Source organism: Dermacentor silvarum, unplaced genomic scaffold (genome assembly GCF_013339745.2).
Source record: "Dermacentor silvarum isolate Dsil-2018 unplaced genomic scaffold, BIME_Dsil_1.4 Seq374, whole genome shotgun sequence".
Taxonomy (NCBI): Eukaryota; Metazoa; Arthropoda; class Arachnida; order Ixodida; family Ixodidae; genus Dermacentor; species Dermacentor silvarum.
Window position 1 is genome coordinate 10708 of NW_023606133.1, and position 11874 is coordinate 22581.

Here is an 11874-nt window from a genome sequence, read left to right on the forward strand (position 1 = left end):
GGACTGCCTTACAACAAAAGTGTATTGCTATTACGAATTAATCACGTCGAAATAAATGAACACCGAATTAAAACTTTATTAGCCTGAAAATGCTTCGATAATACTAAGTTAAACAAGTTCATACATCTGCTGCATGAGGTGCACTAAACTGGTATTTTTAGATGAACCAAAATAATGTTCAACTTACTAGTGCACATGACTATAAGGTGCCATATTCTGTACTTTAGCACCACTTTTCTTATACCTTCTGTGTTACTTGCGTACCAAAGCATATATAAAATACTGCCGATTGCCTTAAGACCGCCAATTTCAGTAAAATGGTTATTGCGAACAAGGAAATATTTCTGAAGAAAACGTCATCGATGTCTTGCATTAGCCGTTTTAGTTCGACAATATATACAGCCAAAAGTATAACTTGCTATAATATCGTGCGAATATCAAGAGCACGACTTCTCTAAATAGAACAGAAAAAAGTTTCCTCACCCATGAAATCCAGTAATTATCTGAGCAGTTTATTTCCTTCTTTATTTGTCCTTGATTCAAACATAATCTTCGAACGATGCTCAGGCACTCAAAAAATGCATGCTCAAAAATATTGTGAGAACATATTTTCCCAACGAAATGTCTACCGCACTGCTGACCTCTCATAGCGTCATTAGATAGTTTTAGTATTGCACGATGGCGATACGTACAAGCACGCGAGCGCTTTGCGCAACGTGGCATCTCGCGTCATGACAAGGAACCGGCTGCGCCATTTTGAAGAAAAAGAAAGTGACTCGCCATACCGGCCTTTTGAAAATGGATTTCCAGCGAAGCTGTTGAAAACCACCACTATACAACACTCCTTATTCGCTGTAAGCTTTGCAGTATGCTCATTCTTTATAGTAATGTAAGTAGTGACAGCACTTGGTGGTCGCTGTGGTACACCGCGATGTGTACCGCGATCACTTTCGGTACATTCGTGGCCAAAACCAAATCCAACACGATATGTACCGCGTGGTTGGTTGATTGGGATCGTTGGAGCATGCGAGTCCAAGGTTGTCCTTGACAAACAAGAAACCAGTCCTTGTCGGGTTTCGCTATGTCAACAATAAAGTCGCCGACGGTAACCACACTGATGTGTGCGTTCTTGTCTCAACCATGCAAAGTGCTTTCGAAAGAAGTTCCCATGTCTGTTTTGGATGTTCCAGGGCTTTTCTGGACTGTGGAGATTAGCATTCCGTCACTGGTCTTCACACCACATACATCAGCTCAGTCTGTGGCATTGGCCTCTGGCTAGAGAATTTGGGACCGTAAGTATATAAAGGCAAATGTTCATTGCATAAATGGCTACACCGCCGGCTCATTCATCACACCGCTTTGCACGAGTGACCCCAGTGTATCCTGTGACTTCAATGCGTTCGTCCGACAGGTTTCGAAGTCATAGCTATGCGTGCTAGCCATATGGGTGCTGCAACAACAATGAAATCAGTTGCTAGGGTGGTTCTTTAATATACGAAAGGTTAGTGACGTCAATCCCCCGTCGCAAGCTGCCGTCGCCGCGGCAGCTTGCGCACAGAAATATTTACCGGGAAACGTATGCGGGTCCGCCATCTGCTTCGCATTGTTACCAGGAGCGCCTTATCATGAATATGTGGTTTGGATGCTTATTTTCTGCTTGCTCTTATTGAAAAGAATGCTGTGCTGTATGATGTACGCGTTATACCAAAGAAGGTATGCACGTTTAGGTTCAATCGCACAAGGCTTTTTTTCCCGTGTGGACGACGCCGCGAAAAATCCCGACCAACCATAGGCCAACCGCTGCGGCGAAAAAAAGAAAAGTGCGCGTTGTGTACAGTCGAGCCAAGCCAATCCAAACCTGCTAGTCGGATCCCTAGTCTGACTACACCAAAGTAACCGCCATTTTGCGAAAACAACGAGTCTCGCGCTGACCCGAACAAACGAGATCAGCGAGAGCAGCATGCGTGGCCCTCCACGTGTACGCGCGCAAGAATCGGAGGCGTGCGTACGTGGCGGCCACGTACCGTTCGTGTTGCATTCTGCACATGCGCACTGTTCAGAGAGTGTACTCTTGCGCTGTCTTACACTGTCTATTATTGCTTCGGGGCACTAGATGCCACAAATCAGTCAATCGATCTGCTCCGCAGTCCATGGAGGTGAAGAATGTGTTTATTTCGGTGCATCTTTATTACAAGGCATCCTACCTGTATGTGCTCTCATTCCGCAGTGCTCATAGATTTCATTATAATCTTTCTGATACGGTAAAATGCACATACAGTTCAGCATACAGCTGGGACTACATGACAGGAGGCCGCGTGGAGAAGGAATGTAATTTTCGGTGCTGTTTACCAGTATGCTTATGTATAAGTGAATTTACAAACGTATATATGCAACCAACAGCTGCTCAATTTTCACTAAGGCTCAGACTTGACGCAGACCAAATGGTTCTCACACCGGATGACGACCTCTGTTTAATTATACCTGATAATCTTTCAGGCAATAGTAGTGAGACGGCGTCACCGGATTCAGCGCCGGCCCGTCAATCCACGCCGCCTACTAAGTCGACGGCCTTGCGCTCTTCCCACGGTTCTTCCTAGAACATACCCCGTTGCGAATGACCTCACAGACCGCTTCCAGCGCTTGAGACCATGATGACCTTCTTCTGTAAGGCACTGACCATTAAAGCAGTAGCCATGCTGGAATAGAAGACGAAAAAGTAGTCAATAAATTTGTGAACGGTACGGGTAGTACCGATTGCACGATTATTCTAGGTTCTTCATTGTAACACTACGACGACCAGCATAACAAAAATATAATTCTTTAGCTGACAATGTTTCCTAGTTAAGAGATTCTTTCCATCCGCGCATGAATAGATTGAGCCGTCGACTACGCTGCGGTATACCGACAAAAGTTCTCACAAAGAAAGCAGAAACGTAAAGGCGAGTTTAAATTGCAGTATAGTATTTCATATATTGCAATTGTATTAGTGTCTGATCGCGCAGGATAATGCATATTCCTTGACCAAGCCCCGTACACGTTTTCAGATACGTCCGCATGTAATGAAAGCTTTCAAGGAAGCTGCAAGCGAAAGTATCCTTTTAGGCTTCGGTATGCGTTTTAACGTCAAGTATCAGCTTAATTGTTTTAGCCTTAACACGATATGGCACAAACGAATGTGTCATTTTTTGTGGCGAAAAAATAATGTCGGTTAGGTCAAAAGGTTTTAAGGGATGCCAGATTGGGTGTCACAAAAGAAAGTGTCATATGTGACAGAAAAAAAGTGTAGGAGGAGGGGTGAGTAACCATTCTAGCGATAATTTGTTTCATTTTAGAGCTTAGTAAACGTAAATGCGAATGCCGCTCCCATCTGCGTTGTCACCAGAATCGGTGGGTCGTGAACGCTGATTGAAGAGAAACTATTACAATCGAATGAAGGAATCCATGCATAATATAGGCCCTATTCATTTCGTTCAATCAACCCATTTACTCATTCCCTTTCGCTTTAGTACCTTAAAGACCCGACTGTGGAGGTATTACATGAGTATCGAGAAAGTTCCGTAGACCTTTTGTGTACCGGGTACGCGTCCACTGAACCGCAGAGAAATGGTCGATGGTCGAGAATGCGCCGAATTGGAAATCTTCAAGGGGCAATTTGGCTGCTACAACACGTCATGGGTACTTGGCCTGCGGTGGACGTAAACTTATACGAACCAGGAACTCAGGCGGGTGTTATTAACACCCGCCTATGGTATGTCCATGGTATGGTAAATGTTAGAATAAAATGCATAAAATCGAATGTGCTTTTCGAAGTCAGCTATCAGTTATCGTTTCCGCATACGTTGAAGCAGCAGTGTTATCAATTGTGCAATTTGTACGTGAGCAGTAGGAAGTAGACTGCCATAAATCTTGAAATTCTAATTTCTTGCACATGACGCTTTACCAAAATATCGTTCTTTGTACAAGTCAATAATTGAGAAGGCGGTGATGAAAGTTTCCATTTTTGCCTTAGCGGCTCATGCATTCGTCATTGGTGCACGATAAGCTATTCATTCCATTTCTTTACTTGCCCTTCGCTTGTTCCGTACTTTGCGGACTACAGTATATACAAAGCGAACTAACCAATAATGACAAAGTCTTTCCGGGCACTCAAAGTCCTCGTGCATGCTGACAAGTGTAGATTCTTGTTTTTGAGTCTCAAAAATACAATGCAGCCGCGGCAGCTAATGGAATGCAGGGGCGCTATAACGTGAAGCTATCACAATTTTTCTTTTTCGCTTCAAGCATTAGTGTTCGACATTTGTTTCAAAATTTTCATGCCCCGCGCACTTATCTGTCATGCAACGTCAAAAGTCCCCATCTCAAAATCATGTGTACACACTGATTGTGCGTAATATTGCACCCCCCACCTCTTCACACACACAAAAGAAAAAAATTATCTCCAATTCTACGTTTTTTCATCATTAGGTCTTTGCTATAGGGCACATTTTTTGAGCCGCACCCGCCTCGCCTGTGTGTCACACCAATTCAATAAAACTGGGAGAACCCACCACGTTAAATTGGTTCTGCGTACTATACACAAATTATTATGTCGAAAAAAAAAACTGAAAGGTCCCAGAAATAGTCGTAGACTGCCCTCTTCCTAAAGGAATAGATTGTAGCAGCAAGACAAAGCAGCAAACCAATGCTCTTCGATATGAAGTACATCTCCGTAGCCCAGACCTCAAGTTTTCTTGAAGGAGCCACATACTGAAGGAACGCAAACGCGGCTGGTAGAGACGGTCAGCTGTTTGCGCAGCGACTGCAGTCATGCAGTTTTTGAACGACATAGATGCGGAATTGGCGCTCTCGATGGCTGTCGGAACTATACTATGGCAAGCGGTATTGTTTACAAAAGGGCTCCAGACTTGCTGTGCAGCAAATGTTGCCGACCTTTTTTTTGGAAGGTTGCCCTTAAGCATAACTTATTAAATAAATGCAATATGGCGCCACACGTATACGAACAAGTTTGCTTCGTGCATAAAGTCAAGCAAGAGCTGGTAGAACCGCACATGCATCCAATATTGCAAGTCAGGAGCGCGGTCCGGACAATGACCTGTTGCTCCTACGTGCGGCATATGCGCTTGCTGTAGCCACAGGCACTACGTACCACAGCAAGTGTTTTACTACTAATGTAACCAGTTACTGCCGAGAAGCGCTGTCAAACACAGTGCTTCTCGGCAGTAACTGACGGAGGCTGGTAATTGTCCAGAGTGCCTGACAATCTGCACTCGGGCTGTACGCAGTATAAGATCTCCACCGCTTTCCACCCGGAGACAAACGTGTTCTCTACTGCCCTTATCAATATGAGGTGGCAACATTAGCATCTGCACATCACCACTTTTTCTAGCTTCCTATTCTGTACTCCTGCTTTCTTATTTAAAACCCTCATGATCCCCATTACCCGTGTTTATTGCATACGGTGGTAATCATTCAATTGGCTTACGTTGCCTGAATACCTTGAAAAGTGCCTGCAATGCTTTTGAAATATGACCAAGAGTTTGCGCACACTGGCTGATCTGAGCTTGGTGAACTTGATTATCTTAGAAAGCACAATTTATTAATGAACGCATGCTTCTAGTATGCAGCACATATCCGAATTGGTTAGATAGTTCGTTCTGTTTCCTTGATACAAATTTTTACCAATTCGTAATTTGAAGTAGCAACCTTACCATGCATGGTGTTCCATCTTGCTCATTAAGAAGGACCAAGTGGTGATGTTCGGTAGCTGGAGGCATGTAGCATGGAAATGCGCAAGCAGTCACCTGACATGCAGATAGAGAGGATACCTTTACAGATTTGCCTGCACAAGAAGCCGTAATCGGTGTCCGGCTAGATCGGTAATTAGTAAGGCCAGACGAGTGGAGTGACGAGGGGTCTGGATTTACGGAAAATGAATGCTTTTTGAGATGTTAAGAATTCACTATTCAAACGTGTAAATTAAACATTAATACCATGCCTATATCTTCTTTTGTGCTTGAAACTTTATTTTTAAACCCAGCAATCCCGACAGATGGACAGATGATGAAACGGGAATGCCGCGGAGAAAATTTCTACGCATTTTGCTTAAATATTTGTTTCCGGAACGTGTACTCAGGTAAATTGAAGGCATTCTTCGAGAATGTAGAAAAATTGGCGTTTGATTACAATTAATACTCTGCATGGGTTAGTGAAGGCTCACTGAAATGCTTTACGCGTTGGAGTAGTGTACTGAAATTGTCTCATTTTTTTGACAGCATTTGCCACTGAGCGTTTCGCGTTACCTCCTATGAAATCATAACAATCTGTTGCTTTAGTTGTGCATCAAATAATGCCCTCTATAGCAGAAGCAGTCACTTCAAAGTTTTCACAAGCTTATACGCAATTGTTCTCCTTTTGTACAGCCAGCGAGCCGAGGAAGCCGCTTCGAGTCAAGGTCTCGGAACCGCGTCCGCGGCGAGTGCCCAGACCCACAAAAATACGCCGGACTCAAATCTTATTGATTTGATAATAAAGTTTAAGTTCTTCTTCTTCTCCTTTTGTTGTTAAAAACTAATGTCAAAAGTAAAGATAACTTTATTCTAGACTGCCCTTATAGTACTAAGATTACAACTTAGATAAAGATGACATTAGATAAATATGTGGCTGGACACTTAACAATTCTTTACAAATTAACTGCTCAAAAACTACATCTGTTCTTTTTCGCTCTAAATCCCCGCTTTATGAGCCCATTTTCTTATAATCTCATGTTGAATAATAATAAAATTGAATTTTCTTCTACGGCAAAATCTCTAGGTGTAATGTTTCACGAATATGTGAAATGGGATCACCATACGTAACTTTTACAAAACAAACTTTGCAAGGTCTTGGGCGTACTGAGAAAATGTCAGCTTATATTGTCAGTTCCTCAAAAGCTTTCGATATTTACGGCACTCTTGTCAACACATCTACGTTATTGTAACTTAATTTGGGGTAACGGAACACAGCAATCCATAAATAATTTTGTTATCCTACAAAAAAAGGCCCTACGTTCTGTTGCAAACCTACCATATAATGCACACTTTAGAACTATTTGTTAAATATATAGTAATTAAATTGAACGTGCTATATGAATACACTTTATTACTTTCCTTTAGATGTGATATTGTGAAAACTCGCGATTATATACACAGTGTAGCTAACTTACAACTAAATCCTTCTTCGCACCAAAACAGACACTCGGAACAATGGTATGTGCCACGGTTGCGCACAAACTATGGCTTTCAAACATTAGGTTATTGCTTGCCGAAGACATTAAATAAATTCAAGATTTCTTATGAAAATGTTCGCGCACTCTGTAACACTTCTGTTTTAAGCATGCTGCGTTAAATAGGTTGATAGTTAAATTTCACTTTTTGTAAATATTTTCTGTGGATATCATGTGTGTTCTCATTTGACACCGATGTTGAAAAGTACTTTTCATTCACTGGCCATGCTGCCATAGTGAACCGGGGACGTGGGGCTAGTCAAGCTGTTTTTAATGCAGCTTTTTTTCCCTCGTCCGAATCACTTACGTGAAACTCCATGTATGTGGTAAATAAATGAACTTGAACTTGAACTTCTTTGTAATATAACAATTTCTTCCCACACCAACTTAGACTTCATTTGTAACAATATAGAGGTCTTGAGATCGCGGCCGCGGCGCCGCATTTCGATGGAGGCGAAATGCAAAAACACCCGTGTGCTTGCGTTGTAGTACACGTTAAAGAACGCTAGGTGGTCACAATTATGCCGGAGCCCTCCACTACGGCGTGCCTCATAATCAGAACTGGTTTTGTCACGTTAAACCCCAGAAAGAAGAAGATGGAGGTCGTGAGGTCCTACAAAAAGCAGTGAAAAAAATTACAGCTACTATTTCTGAGCAATACTGTGTAACTGCAGACGCGGCAATCACCAAGTCCCATATAAAAACCGCGAAAATAGTCACAAGTGATTACCAATATATGGCTCCGAAATCTACTAAGAAGGGTGCATTCCAGCGCCACGCGAGAAGAGACGCGCAGCGGATACCGTCCACAGACACGACACAGTGCCACCCCGACCACAGCGTATAAAGCATGAAATTCCGTAAAGGTCTAAATCAACAGCACTTGCGTCTCAAAGATCTAGTTGACGTTTGGCGACGAATGCTACCAGCAACTCGGTTACGCAAAAGCAAGTGCTATCTTGGAGGGAAAAGTCTGTGCTTGCAAACGGGAGAAAATAGTTGCTATATAAAGGCAGAAAGAATAAAAGTATTGACGCCCTTTTGACAGCTAGTGCCATCAAATTCAAGATCGCCGCCAAGCAGAGCCTCCTCCATACCATTGTCGGCAACCATAAGCCCTGACCTGACACCTGCCCAGCGCCAATATCTCTTAGACGTATTGAACAAAGACCGCTCCTGGTTCGATGTCAATTCGCTCGTCCTCAGTACGACTACCGCCGCTACTCACCACATGCAGACTGACGATTCCCGCATTGTTCAGCGGCGCCCATATTGCGGTCTCTTACAGAGCGCAGAACCATGGAGGAAAATGCATCAGACATGCTACGAAGAAATATCATACGTCCTCCCTGGAGTCCCTGGTCCTGCCCAGTGTTCTAGTCCAGAAGAGTGACAGTTCAGTGAGTTTTTGCGTTGACAACCGTGCGTGATTTAATAAGTATTGATGCGCTGGAAGGTGCATGTTTGTTGTGGTCGATGTATTTAAATTGATTTTGTCGTTTCATTGCGTAATTCCGTATGACAGAGCCGGTGACTGGCGCGCCTGCAGCGGTTGTTTAAGTGGCTATACGCATATCTTGACTTAATATGTGTGTCCTGTCCTGCTTTCAGCCATGTCGGGCGAGCACGTATTTCCGTGAAAGCCAAGATTGTGAGATAACTCGTGAAAAACCACCGCTGCGGTAAAACCGATTTCACTCGTACCAGCGTTGATGCAAGAGCGAGGGGAGCATTTACGCTGACATATTCTACATGAAGCAAAGCCAGTCCTAGGCTGTGGCAAGTATGGGTAGTGTCAAAGGATGCCGATTTCTCTGCAACTGAACAGCGGCGCCATCTATAACCAAGCGGCGTGTTTCTCAGAGACGATGCGCGTTTTGCAGCAGCACTGAAAGATGGCGCCACCATTCCGCTCTAGTGACATCTCGATGTGCCTGTATATGATGTGTGACAATCAGCTACGCCTTCATTCCTCGATATCGAGAACGAATCTCAAGAAGACAGCCGAAACAACGCCTGCACTTTTCTGTCGAGGTGAAATAAAGCGTCAACAACACCATTAACTTGCCGCGATGGGGACAGACAGTTTAGAAACATCCACCCGATTGGACTGAAGCGGGCAGGTCAGGTTGCACCATTTCATGCGATGACGTAATTTTGCTTTGCATGCGTGCAACGGAAGTCTGCGGTACACGCCAACAACAACCACTGCTGCTGAAAAATATTCCACTCAGCGCAAATTTGAAACCAACGTTAAGCGGATCTTTCATGAAGCGGTAAAATGAATGCTATTAGACTGTTCATATTCTGCAACGCGCTTTGCAGCATAATGGTTGTGTGCCTGCCCGGAAAATCAGCAAGACCTAAAGATATCCACCACGCAGCCCACATGACGCGCGCGAACGAGGATTTCACTATCGCTACGATCGGTAGGTTTTTCAAGACCGTCCCATCTTACTCGGTCAAACGCCGACGGAGCAGACGCGCCGAACCCCTGAATAGAAGGCACCGAAGGCATCGCTTGTTATAAAGGCATTTGAAACTGAAGGCGCTCACAACATTTACGTACAGTCAACAACAAAAGTTTACGGACCATGGGATCCTAGGAAACGTTCCATTTTCGAGCAGCCTGTCACAGTAGCCAGTAAAACTGAATACGACAATGCTGTTAGCATATTCTAGTCGAGGCCCGAAATGAAAATACCAGCAAGGTGTGAGGCGGCGGATAATTAACCTTTTTTCAAATTTCATGGTGCATAATATTTTGTGGTGACTGTGCCATTTATTGTTTTACAGTGTAACTCTTTAGGGAACGGAATCAATCTCTCGTACATCTCTAGCGGCGGTATAAATGAACCGACGCCTACATACAACCGTATCGTTATAAGTCTGCTGTCGAGCGTGAAGGCTATCTGGCAAGACAGCAGCAGCAGTGACGTCCGGGATCGTTCGCATAGGAAGCTTCGCTTCAAACCGACCAGGTAGATACAGCAAGGACCTGGAACAGCACTCGCCTTGCCCCTTCTTTGTACCTCTCCTCCCCGCCTCTCGTTTTCGGGGCAGTGAAAGGCAAAATGAACGTAAGCAAGAATGAAGTAAAGAGTTTCTGGGCGGCAGTTGACCTTAGCATCTTCTAAGCTTCGTGAATCGGTGTTGGCTGCCCGTTGTTGACTGCCCGCTCTCTGGTAAATTTGCTTTTACTGACTTTCCTGGGTTAAAACGGGAATTAGGGAGAGAAAATTCAGCTTATGACTTGCGATTCTTTTTATTCCGGTTGAAACCGAAAGACACCAACATTATAGAGTTTCATCGTGCACAGTATTCCGGTATAGGCAACGGAGAACCGGGTTACCAGTGTAAGTGGCTGGATTGGTGGCGCAACCTGGTGTTGTAAAGCTCAACTAGATAAACACAGAGCTAATATTGCAGTAACTAGGTCTATTTTTCTTCGCTGCTGGTGTCCATTTCCGGCAGTGGCGTAATCGTGAACACGTTGTCTTTTTTAATGTTTTTTCGACAGGAACACTCGTCGAAAAATACTACATAAGGCATAAGCGCCACAAGAAGTCACTACCAGCGTCCGGTAATCTGGTGCGCACACCGAAATACCGAATAAGCTTGAATTCTCTAAAATTTGAACTGTACACAGCCAGCTATGTGGTGCGTATTTGTGTTCCAAACGCTCCTCTCTCGTACGTATACTAATGTGAAAAATTTTAGTAACCTACCTTGCCATTAAGAATGTGGCGTTTACACGGCCCCTGATGAGTGCCCCAGGCGTGGATGTCAGGTAGCACGCCTGAAGATGGAATACGCTTTTAATATTTTGCTCTCAACACAAATCGAAAGGTACAAAATCACAGCTTTGCTGATTGCTGAAGCATTATAAATATTAAAGCCGGACCCACATTCAATTGCTACAACTCTGCCTATACGCTTGAAACATACTCAATACAAGCGGCTTAAAAACGCGTAATATTGAATCAGACAACGTGATTAACCGCAAATAGTGCAAGGAAACGCGTAGTATGGAGAGTTGGATTTAGGACAGAAGTACAAATTCGTCCACTTTGCCACAAATAACAATGAGGACGAAATACTCAAGATATTTGAAGCCATAAAAGCACATGCAGCTGTGGCGTCGCCAGACGTGGTGCGGTTATGCAGAATCAGTGCCTTGTGAACCAATTTACACTCTAAATAGAACGGTTCTTTTTGAAGCAAGTTCCTTACTTAGGTTACAGGAAACAATTCTGACACGCGAGAGGAATTGACACGGGGGGACAAATTAAAGGAATTGTTTTCCTGATGACGTATATTTCTGTCAATGAGGATGTTTACGGATAATTTGTGTTATAAGTGAATTACATCAAAAACATGGCCATCGGCACCTATAACGGTAGTAAAGATGGTAGTGCTTGGAAGTGTCTGGCGGTCAAATTTAATCTACGTCTACTGTTGACGCCTTTGCTGGCGCCTTGCTTGCACTTTTTCCAAGGTGATCCCCAATGAGCGTCATCACCACTCGCACTCGATGACGCTGTTTTCGTGCGTCTACTCGCCTTTGATCATATGCACAGATGCACGAGTGCTTTGCCGCCGGAGCACTAAAC

At 43.9% G+C, this 11874-nt stretch overlaps 1 long non-coding RNA gene across 1 annotated transcript; it reads right to left on the reverse strand.

Annotated features, from left to right (window-relative positions):
• Positions 1–2445: 2445 nt before the first annotated feature.
• On the reverse strand, positions 2446–5837 carry LOC125941817 (uncharacterized). Its single transcript, XR_007464632.1, has 2 exons — positions 5709–5837; positions 2446–2696 (listed from the first exon to the last, which is right to left on the reverse strand). It is a non-coding gene; the product is annotated as an uncharacterized LOC125941817 (long non-coding RNA).
• Between the last annotated feature and the right edge of the window lie 6037 nt (positions 5838–11874).